At 44.2% G+C, this 11,428-nt stretch overlaps 1 long non-coding RNA gene across 1 annotated transcript in view; it reads left to right on the top strand.

Moving 5' to 3' along the window:
* The first annotated feature begins 5,025 nt into the window (after positions 1-5,025).
* The window catches only part of LOC130866226 (uncharacterized), a 45,056-nt gene continuing 38,653 nt past the window's right edge, over positions 5,026-11,428 (top strand). The window contains exon 1 of the long non-coding RNA XR_009056333.1: positions 5,026-5,078. This is a non-coding gene — a long non-coding RNA (uncharacterized LOC130866226). The remainder of the gene's footprint in view (positions 5,079-11,428) is intronic.

The following is an 11,428-nucleotide window of genomic DNA, read 5'->3' as shown; positions in this document are numbered from 1 at the left end:
GTTGTGGCAGGACATGTGGTGGAAGGCAGAGGTCCTTGGGAGCATCCAGTCCCAGGAAAAAATGGCTGACAGTCCCTGAGTGGTGGTGTCAGGCCATGTGGTGTCAGGCAGTGGGCCCTGATAGCAGCCATTCTCAGGCATAGATGGCTGCTGGTTCCCTGGTATTGGCTGGTCCCAGGCAGGGATACACATGGCAGGCTGGCTAAAGATAGAGACAGGGATAGACCTGACTTGCCTAATGAGGTCTACTGCGCATGTGTGTCCTTTTAGAGTAACTCTGGGTGATTCTTGGAAATGTGGTCCCTTAAATCAGGTGGTCAGATGCACTACTCTCCACATGCATGGCCTCTTTGTCTAACTCTGGGTGCTTCTGGGAAATGTGGTCTTTTAGATCAGGCGGGCAGAAGCTCTACTCTGCTCATGCCTGAACTTTTTCTCAAAAATATAATTTTTTCTCAAAAAAATTTTTTTGATATTATGTCATATCCACATTCTCCTTCCTATTGAAATATTGGATTTATTGGATGTTTATTACTGATGATTCATTCAGGTCTACAGTAAAAAGAAATAAGTGAAAATGAAAAGTTAGTTTCAGTTGGCAAACAATTACTAGGATAAGCAGGGATTTTCAAGGAGTTTATTACTATTATAGAGAAGGCCCTTGCCATGGAATGGAAGTCTGGCAAGATGCTCCAGGAGAAAGACTCTATCCACATAAACCTTCAATTTATGTAAGGAGTAAGCACAGTGCTTCCTAGTCCTAGGAAGGGACTTTATACAAAACCTGCTATGCCTGTGGTGCAAGTGTGTTATTGTCTATCAATTAAGAAGTTAAACTTTTCAGGACCACACTCATCATGGGCTGGTCCTGGAAACAAGAAAACATCAAAATTTAAGGTATTGGGCTCTTAGTTTGTGGTTACAAGTCAGTATTTTACTGTTATCCATGATTGGCAGAGTCAGAAACCCAGTGAAGAGATCGTGAGATTTCATGCCATGAAGCTGTGAGTATAAAACCTGTTGTTGTTTTTTCTTTTTGTGGGGCCTCCACCCGACTCTTAAAAAAATGACACACATGGGCTGGAGAGATGGCTCATAGGTTAAGAGTATTGCCTGCTCATCCAAATGTCCTGAGTTCAATTCCCAGCAACCACATGGTGGCTCACAACCATCTGTAATGGGGTCTGGTGCCCTCTGCTGGCCTGCAGGCATACACACATACAGAATATTGCACACATAATAAATAAATAAATAATTGCCGTGCGATGGTAGAGCACGCCTTTAATCCCAGCACTCGGGAGGCAGACGCAGGCGGATCTCTGTGAGTTCGAGACCAGCCTGGTCTACAGAGCTGGTTTCAGGACAGGCTCCAAAGCCTCAGAGAAACCCTGTCTTGAAAAACCAAATAAAAAAAAAAAAGACATACACATAGCCAAACTCGGAGACTTGCGGTCTCTCCCGGGTCTTAAGAAGTTCTGCACTTTTAACATTTATGTTTAGGATTCATGTGTAGTTAATTTTGTGTGGCTTGTAAAAGGTTTCCCCTGTGTAGAGTAGCACTCCGCTCCTAAACTGTGATGTGGAAGAGTAGAATTGATAATAAAATTAATGATGTAATGATTTACTAGTTCTTAGGAGACAATAAGTCACCCAAAGTGTTATGTTGGGAGCCTAGGCCCCAGTCCTTAGCATCTATCCCAGCCACCACGTTTTTTATGTACTTCAAATCCCAGAATGCCAGGTCCTAACTCCTCCCTAGGTTACTTAAGTCATTCCCCCATTCCACCCCCTCCCCTCGAACGGAAACACGTGGTCTCCCTTTCTTTCCTACTGGGCCTCATTCCTGAGGCTTCCTGTTTCCCCCTCAGGGACACTTGAGAGCCCATATCTACCTTTAAGCCTGGAAATTTCTTAATTTGTATGGTTTTGGTTTGGCTTGATGGGGAGTTTTTGTGTCATTTAGGAAATATTCCTAATATTTGGAGTTTCCCACCAAGCTAGGGCAAGTCCTTTCCACGTGGCAGGCCTCGTGTTGAAAGGCCCCTAGCCTGCAATTTCAGCTGTGTATGCCATGTTCAATACCGGCTTCTGGGCTACAGCGGCTTAGTCTGGGTGAGTTCCTTTTCTTGTCTGTGCTATAGGGTTTGGGGGGACACATTCATAATTATTTTTGTAGTTTTCGGATTTCCATTTGAAGTTGTGAGCTAGCGCTGGGAATTCCATTCAGGTTGTGGTCAATCCTATAGGATCTGGGTTGGCTGAGGTGGAGATCTGTTTGAATCGTGATGCTGGGCTTTCAATCTCCGAGATCTTTTTTTTACCTTATCGCCGCTTTTGAGGATGCTCTGTAACGGACTTAGGCCACGTGGTTCGTCAAATACTCTAAATGGGCACTTACAGTTCAAAGCCAGGCCTGTGTTTGCCCTTGTAAGCCTCTTACAAAAAATCTTTTACATTTTGCTTTATTGCGAATCTTTGCGTCTTCAAAGAACTCACTTAGGAAATATTCCTAACACAAAGTAGAATTTAAGTATTCTAGTTTTCTAAATAATTTTCTAAATATCTATCTTAAATATTTTTCACATTCATGATTGTTATACCTTTGATGTACGTTTTTTTTTTAAGTTTTGGGCTTCTCTGTCTTTGACCCCACAGAGATCTGCCTGTGTCTGCCTCCCAAATGATGGGATTAAAGATGTACACCACCACTTTCCCGCCATAAGTCGGTTTGTGTACTGATTTTTTATAATCTTATTGATTACTTTAAGTGTTTCCACTATGAATGGTTGCTGGTTCTCTAGTAGTGGCTGGTCTCAGGCAGGGAGACATGTGGCCGGTTGGCCAAAGATAGAGAAAGGGATAGACACGACTAGTAGAGTCTGCCCATGCATGGCCTTTTCCTGTAAATCTGCGTGATTCTGGGAAATGTGGTCTTTTAAATCTGGCGGGAAGATGCACTACCTTCCACACGCATGGCCTCTTTGTCTAACTCTGGGTGCTTCTGGGAAATGTGGTCTTTTAGATCAGGCTGGCAGACGCTCTACTCTGCACATGCTTGGCCCTTTTCACAAACGCTGTGTCATTCTGGGAAATGTGGTCTTCCCAGGTTAGGCGGAACATTATGGCCTGTACGCACAGCGGCCTTCTGGGAGATGTAGTGCCCCAGAAGGAAAACAGACGTGACTTGCAGAGTGAGGTTGAATACCATAACACTTTTATCATTCAGGTTTATGTTGCCTCTGTAGTTAACTTTGTGGAGCTCGTAAATGGTTTCTCCTTTGTAGAGTTGCACTCCACGGTTAAACTGTGAATTAATATTTCATGATTGATAATAAAATAAATGGTATAAGAATTTCCCATATTTTCTGTAACACATGGTTATAAAGCCTGCTTCAAATTTCACAATAATTTCTTGAGATTATAACTACATCATACTTTGAGCTTCCCTCTGTACGCATTTCCTTGGGAGAGGGAGACTCTTCAGTCCTGATATGGTAGGATATTGTGCTATATATGCTGATATGTTATATATATACTGAGAAATTATTTATTACAGGAGAGAGGTGCAGAGAGAAGAGAGGAGAGACAAAACCTGTGTGCACTCCGAAATAGAGAGAACTACTCCATGGCCTCTTTTTAACCGTTATTGTTTGAATGTGACCTGTGTTTGGTTGTAGTACCTCCCAGCTATGAATTAAAGGGTTCGCTACACTGTACATTGAGTGTATAATAGTGTGTATATGCATAGGACCCTGTGCCTTGGATGAAGAACAGGAAGTGTTCTTTGAGAATAGAAGATTTTATTAGGCTACAAAGTAGCGTCTTATCTCACCATAGTGTGGAAGGACAAACCTGGAGGACTTTTGCTCTCTGAGATATTTGATCTTGATCTTGATCCCCTAGTAGTGGCTGGTCTCAGGCAGGGAGACACGTGGCCAGCTGGCCAAAGATAGAGACAGGGATAGACACGACTTGCAGAGTGAGGTCTACTGCGCATTCGTGTTCTTTTCATGGAACTCTGCGTGATTCTGGTAAATGTGGTCTTTTAAATCTGGTGGGCAGATGCACTACTCTCCACGTGCATGGATGCGTTGTTCGGCGCCGGGGGTGTGGCGTTGCCAGGGCCGGGGTGGGGCCGCGGTGACTCAGCACACGGGGTCCTTGGGGACTCGGTGTGCCTGGTTGGTCTGGGGCCTATCGTGGGTTACCCGCGGGTCTCTGGTTCCCGGTCCTGGACTACATCTCCCATGAATCCTCGCGGCGGCCATTTTGCCAGCCTGGGACGGACTCGGTCTCCCAGGATCCCCCGGCTGGAATCCCGGGCTCCTTCCTTCCTTTCTTCCTGCTTTCCAGCTGCGCGGGAGAAGCAGAGAAAGGAGAAAAAAAGAAAAACTTCCGCTCTCCCCCCTCCCCTTGCCGCCTGCATCTGCCGCTTGTGGAGCCGCGATAGCCTGCATCTGCAGCTTGTGGAGCCGCGATAGCGGCGGGTGTATCCGAGGGTCCGGTTCAGAGCATGGGAGAGGGGGAGGGTGTGGAGCTCTGTGGCCGCTTCCCGCTGGTTCCCGGGAGTGACCGGAACCGGGGTTCCTGTGCTGGTGCGCGGTGTGGTGGGTGGGTGGGTGGTTGTGAGTGGGGCGTGGGTGGTGCAGGGAGGAGGAGCGAGCCGCGCGGCTTCCCGGAGGAACCAGGGCTGGCGGGCATGCAGGGGAGCGAGGAGGGAGGGGGGAGGGATTGAGCCAGCCGCGCGGCCGAGGTCCAGACAGACTTCCGCGGTCTCCGGCTCTTGCTCCCCGCCCACCCATGGCGGACACAGGACACTCGGCAGGCTCCATACTCTGGCCAGAGTCCGCCAGGCCCCTCTGCCCGGCCCAGACGCTGACCCCACGTCTCCCCCGTCCCCTCCGCAAGCCCCTGACCGGACTCAGGACGCCCCAGGACCCCGAGATGCTGCGCTAGAGGCTGCAGGAAGATGCTTAGAGGGCACAGAGGGCCACAGTGCGCCCCAGTGTCCACAGACGCTGCCCAGACAGCGACCATGACTCCACCTGGGGCCTGGGCCCTGGCCAGAGAGGCTTCAGGTACGTGCTGATGGTGCAGGGTGGGGGATATAGCACAAGTCCATGGTGTCCTGGCTTCCTGTGGGGAGCGGAAGGGAAGACTGCAGGCCTGGCATGGTAGGATATTATGATTTTAATACAACAGTACAGTGTACAAACAGAGTCATGCTCTTTGTGAGCAGTTGGAAGAGAGATTTGAAAATTGATGTTGTGGTTTTTATAATTTTTGAATATTCCCTTCAGTTTTAACTTTGTCTTATAAATGTTTCAAATAGTTTCAAAGCTGGTAGTATTATGGTGATGTTTATTGTCTTTTAGCAATACATAATTAGAACGCTTCTAATTTTTTGCTATCACCAGCCACAATGACATGCATGATTCAGTGCTGTTTAGTGGAACAAAGTCATACAGTCTCTTATTAATGTCATTATTTCTCTCAGGGAAGGAACTACTCCATTTCAAATTTTGGATAGATAAGTGTTCTACTATTTCTTTTATCATTTTAAAGCATCAATTATTGCTCTCATTTTTAACATTCATTTTATTTAGGTGCATTATTGCTATATTTTTCAATGATTTCTAGTTTAAGAATTTCATTCCATTTTTTTCTTAAGTGCTGTTTGTGTATTTATATCAGTTTAGAGCAGGGTTTCTTAACTTTTGTGGCCACAGCTTCCTATGTGGGATCAAATGATCCTATCACAGGACTTGCCTAAGACCATCAGAAAGCACAGATATTTTATAATTCATAGCAGTAGCAAAAAAATAGTTATGAAGTAGCAGTGAAAATAATTTTTTAGTTGGGGTTCAACACATCATGAGGAACTGTTGTAAATGGTCAAAACATTAGGAAGATCGACAACAACTGGTTTATAGCAGTGTCGCCTGTAGCTCATGCTTACTTCGCACTATGTAATTGGCAATTTCTTTGAACACCTAATCCTAACTCTGTTACCCAGTTCTGGAAAGATAGTCCTGCAACTCCAACCAGGATGGACCTTGACTGGTCTGTGGAAAGGAGAAATAGATCAGTGAATGAGTACCCTCCAACTTCTCTAGATTTTATTGTCAATTTACGAGTGAAGTAGGATCGATGGAATAATGTAGTTCACTGACCAACTGTAAAGCAAACATAGTCACAATGGAAAAATGGAAAGGCAGGAAAGAGTGTGAAAGATTTCCTGCTGGGACAGTATTTGACATTAGCAATGAGTAGTGACTCACTACAAACTTTGCATTCAACAATCTCTATAAAAACTTATGATTAAACCAAATTACTGTAGTTACAGTAGTTCAAGCAAACTTGAAGAACTAGGTAAAAGGGTGTGGTCCTGCCTAACATGACTGTATATCCTGAGAGAAATGATGTGAGTTGTACTTGGTGTGCTCTAATACAGATCCCTAGTCTCTGGAGCACATGACTATGAAGCTTGATCGAACCTTTTAACCGTATTCTTTTGTTATTGTAATTACATTATTTTCACTCTCTGTTTCTTGCTTCCATTTGTTCCCATGGACCCTTTATTGTTTTCTAATCCATTGCCTCTTTTTAACAATTACTGCTTGAATGTGACCTGTGTTTGGTTGCAGGACCTCCCAGCTATGAAGTAAAGGGTTGGCTACACTGGACATTGTGTAATGGAATGTGTACACATAGGGCTATTTTCCTTGGAGGAGGAACAGGAAGTGCTCTGGCAGAGTAGAAGATTTTATTAAACTACAAATTAGGGTCTTTTCTCACCAGATTGTCTCACCATATTGTCTCACCATATTGTGAAAAGGCAAACCTGGAGGGTTTTTGCTCTCTGAGACATTTGATCTGCTATTGTCTTGAAGCACAATGGGTGGTTCTAGCTAATGAAAGACTGTACTTGGCAGTCAGGAGCATCAGTAGGAGGTAGTTCACAGGTTCTTTTCAGGATTCTCTTGTTCTGCTGAAGGGAGCTGTAAGGAGGACCACAAAGCCATGCAATGTTAAATGTAGTGGCCACTGTCCCCAGCCCAGGAAGAGCAGGTTCGCTGAGCTATTAGCTGCTTGGAAAGGAATGGACCATAATCCGGACAGGTTCTGTTATTTTGTGTGGTGATCCGTGTAGTTGCCCTTGGCCTCTGAGCTTTGTTGAGTGTGTATTCCCTGGGTGAAGGGGAGGCTCTGCCATATTGGTGTGGGAGACTATGAGCTTATAATATTGTTGCCTCATCCTGTTTAATTGAAAATTTCTTTAAATACTCAATCCTGCCTCTGCTGCCCAGTCCTGGGTAGATAGTCCGGAAACTCCTTTAGGACAGGGATTTGACTGGTCTGTGAGAAGGAAAAATAGACCATCTAGTGAGTGACCTCCAGTATCTCAGTCTTTTAGTGGTTGAGAACTTTCCTACTTCAATAGTATTTGAGATTAACAATGCTTAGCTATTTACTAATTACCTAATTAGGGATTCGGTAATCCAATTTTAGATGCTCCATAAATGTCCTGGTGGCCATTTCTTGTTGACCACAGGCCAGGACAATCAAGAATCTGAACAAAGAACTAATCTTCTCATGAAACCAAATTACTATAATTATAGTAGTTCCACCAAAATAGATCTGAGTAATATGTGGCCTTGCCCAACATGATTTATATTGTACTGGTTTTAAATATATATCTGGAAATGAAAGGTTTGAGAAATCTTTGATGTGCTCTAATATAAATCTCTGGTTTCTGAAGCACATGGCCATGAATCCTGTTTCAACTTTTCAAAATATTTCTTTGAGATTATAACTATCATATTCACATTCTAATTCCTGTCCCCAATCTTTACCATGACCCCTTATTATCTTCTAATTCATGGCCTATTTTTCTTTAACAACAGTTATAAATGTGACCCATGTTTGTCTTTTGAGCTTCCCTGTGTATGGATTTCCCGTGGAGAGGGAGACTCTGCAGCCCTGGCATGGTGTGATATTGTGCTTGTAATATCACTGTCCAGTGTACATACAGAGCCATGCTTTTGGTGTGCAGTGGAAAGACAAATTTAAAATGATCTGATTTCTATAAGTTATGAATATTACAGTCTACTTTCAAGTTTGTCTGATAAATGTCTCAAATAGTTTAAAAGCTAGTAGAACTACGGTGATGTTGATTGTCTTTTAGCAATACATGATTAAAATGTTTCTAACTTTCTGCTACCACTAGCTAGCTGCAATGGTGTAATTCATTGATGTTTAGTTCCAGGGGACAAAGGGAGTTTCTGCGCTACAGATGTTTCTTAGGTTTTTATGGTATTTGGCAGGTCGATAGAGCAGAATCTATATATTTTGCTACAATCCATTTGTCAGGAAGCAGAAGCTATTCTCTATTGTTTTGTGATTGGGCATCAGTGTGTCTGGGTTTACCTGAAAATAAAAGGAGGTCTAATGGGCTGCATAACCATAGCAGTAGATCATCTCTTTTTGCAGCGAGGGCTCTAGAGCATGAGGGCTCTCTGGAAGAAATAACAGTAGCTGGAAGGTCTGAAACAACTGTTTAAGGTTCACATTGAAGTAATTTTGTGTTATGTAAGCTTCTTCTATCTTTGGAGGGCTATCCTTTAAGTTTGGAACTTTTTCTTGTATGATGTTGGATTATCTGCCCATGCTTTGGGAGGTTTTTCTAAGGCCCTGATGTATAGAGCAATCAGGAATAATCTTGAGAGAGCTGGTAAAAATGAATAGTGAGGGTTGTTTCAGATTCTCAACCCAAGACTTTTCACAGAAGGTTGTAAACTATGGTTATTATTTCCAATTCCAATGTAGACTTTGTTTAGAATGTTCTTGATTTACCCAATATTCCTCTTGTACAACATTGTCTGATTAGCTCCTTTCTGAATTTGTATGCTTCCTTTTAAAACCTAATACAGTTTTACATTAGCAAGACCCTTTCTGTTGTATTTGCCTGAAACCTCCATTCAATCTGTGATAGGTCTGTCTTTAGATTAGCAGACAGTGCTGGGAATGCTGTGCTATGTCCCTTTCTGCTCAACTGGTTCTGTCACTCTTACCTCACTACTAAATCATAGCCTCTAGTAGTGTTCTTCCGGGAGCCATGCTTTCAGTTTAGCAATGCCTCTTGTAAGAGAGTTATCAGCTCGGCAGCTGCACCATGATTAGCGTTTGCTCTCCATAGATGGGAGGAGTGGTGGGCTAAGGTGAGTGAGGGGCCAAAGTCACCAAGTGGGGATGAGTGGCCTGCCTTGGTGCATTTTGCTGCTATCTCCATGTGTAGAGGAGTGGCTGTGCTTGGTGGGTGAGGTGGGGCTTCCCTGTTCCCAAACTCGGTGGAGTGGTTTCCTGAGACTTGTGGCTGGTGTGGTGTGTCCTTCCCTGGCTGGGCGGGAGCCTGTGGACAATCATAAAGTTTAGTGATGTAGTTTCCAAGAAGTCCTAAGTGATCCTTGCAACATTCTCCTGTAGGCCTCTGAATAACTTCACTGCCTGGGCTGTGTCTGCATGGTGCAGTGTGCTTGTAGCCGCAAATGGTGGTGCCTCTAGTGCTTATGTTGTCGCATGTTGAGATATATCACCAAACTTGCCAAACTCGGAGACTACTGGTCTCTCCAGTACCTTTAAAAGTTATGCAGCCCCCCTTTTTAAAATAATTTTTTAAAAACTGATTCAGCATCCCTGGCGGCAGTAGGGAGCAGAAATGCTTTAGGTCCCAAAATGTTGGTAGTGGGCATGCCTCTGTAGACAGCAGGCCCTGTGAGCTGCTGGTCCCAGAGTGGTGGCCTGAGCAGTGGTGGCAGGTCATGTGCCAGCAGGCATTTGGCCCTGAGAGCACCCAGTACCAGGAATCCTCTTGGCTAGCTCCTCGAAGCCCCCTTCACCCCTCCTCCCCGCCGCTCGCCCCATCCTGGTTTCCCTGATCCTGGTAGTGTCTCGAAGGGCTGCTTCAGCTGGTACCCAGAGCTCCGCCTCCTCCCTATGCTGCCCCCCCCCATGGGCACTTCACTTCCCTTGCGGCAATCATGGCTCCACCATCATGTGTTTCAGTACAACTCTGATTGTCTAGGCAGGAGGAAAATGCGGTTAAACCGCACAGGAAATAGATGCATGGTGAGGATAACTGGAGCATGTTTGAAGGGAGAAAGCACACTTCCTCAATTTTTGTAATGTGGCCATTTATTGCTATGAACTTACCTCTTAGAGCTGTTTTCAGTTTGTTTATGTTGTGTCTTTATTTTAGTTGAATTCCATGAAGACTTTTTCTTTTTTTAATTTTTCCCTGATCCACGGGTAGTTTAGTTGTTGACTGTTCGGTTTCTATAAGTTTGTCGTTTTCAAGGGATTAGAACTGTTGTTATATTCTAACTTTGATCCATGGTGGTCTCATAAGGCTTCATGTGGTGGGTGGCAAAAATTCTTTTAGATTTAATTTATTTATGTACTTATTTCTTCATTTACTGATTATGTTTGCAAAAGTCTGTCAGTGTGTATGACTGTAGGCCAGAAGAGGGCGCCAGAGATAATTACCGTAGGTTGTGCGCCACCTTGTGGTTGCCTGTAATTGAAGTCAGGACCTTTGGAAGAGCAGTCAATGGCTCTTAACCTGAGCCATCTCAGTATTTCCCCCCTCATAAAACATTTGGTTTTATGATCCCTCCTTTCCCCTGGTGGCTGTCTGCCAGACCCCTCCCTCCCTATCTTAGCTTTGGCCTGTGCTTTGTATCCTGTGCCTTGTGCATCGAGCTTGCAGTTTAATATTAATTATCACGCTGTGGCTTTTCTTCCTTCAGTTCTTCGTATTATCCCTTTAGACACCTCATATTGACTTCTATTCCTCAATCACCCTACCGTTTGCCTCCCCACGTGGATTGAAACTACACAGGCCCACATAGTCACTTCCAGCTTTGTTTGCTCTTTTCTTGCTGACATTGGCCCAACCAATGCAGGTCGACAACAGACAGCCAAGGCAACCCGATACCTTCTGGAAACTCCTTGAGTGGCTTCTCCCATGCTCCCAAGCCTACATTGGCCCAGTCATTTTTATTCACAATGGAGAGCGTTACTGACCAAGAAAATTAACAGCTCCATTTTCTGCTGAAAAAGGTCATATGAATTACGCAAGGTGGAGGGGTCAAAAAACCCAGTAAGACAGAGTAAACCTATTATCTGTGCTCCTATCAAGCAGGAAATATAATGGAATACGCCCATAATCCCAAAAATTGTATTATGGGTATTTTCCTTTTCTTAACAAAAGGGAAGTTGTGCCTGAGATTTTTCTGTATTTTTTCAGTTGTGTGTTTTGTTTTACAATGACTGCTTTCTGTGATATTCTATTATGGCAAATGCATGCTAATGGGCAGGCAGTCCCAAAGAGCGTGGTCTGTGATTGTTATATTTCACCTTGCTTACT

Source organism: Chionomys nivalis, chromosome 25 (assembly GCF_950005125.1).
Source record: "Chionomys nivalis chromosome 25, mChiNiv1.1, whole genome shotgun sequence".
NCBI classification, from domain to species: domain Eukaryota; kingdom Metazoa; phylum Chordata; class Mammalia; order Rodentia; family Cricetidae; genus Chionomys; species Chionomys nivalis.
The sequence above is the reverse complement of the archived record's forward strand: the minus strand, read 5'-3'. Positions and strand labels throughout refer to the sequence as shown.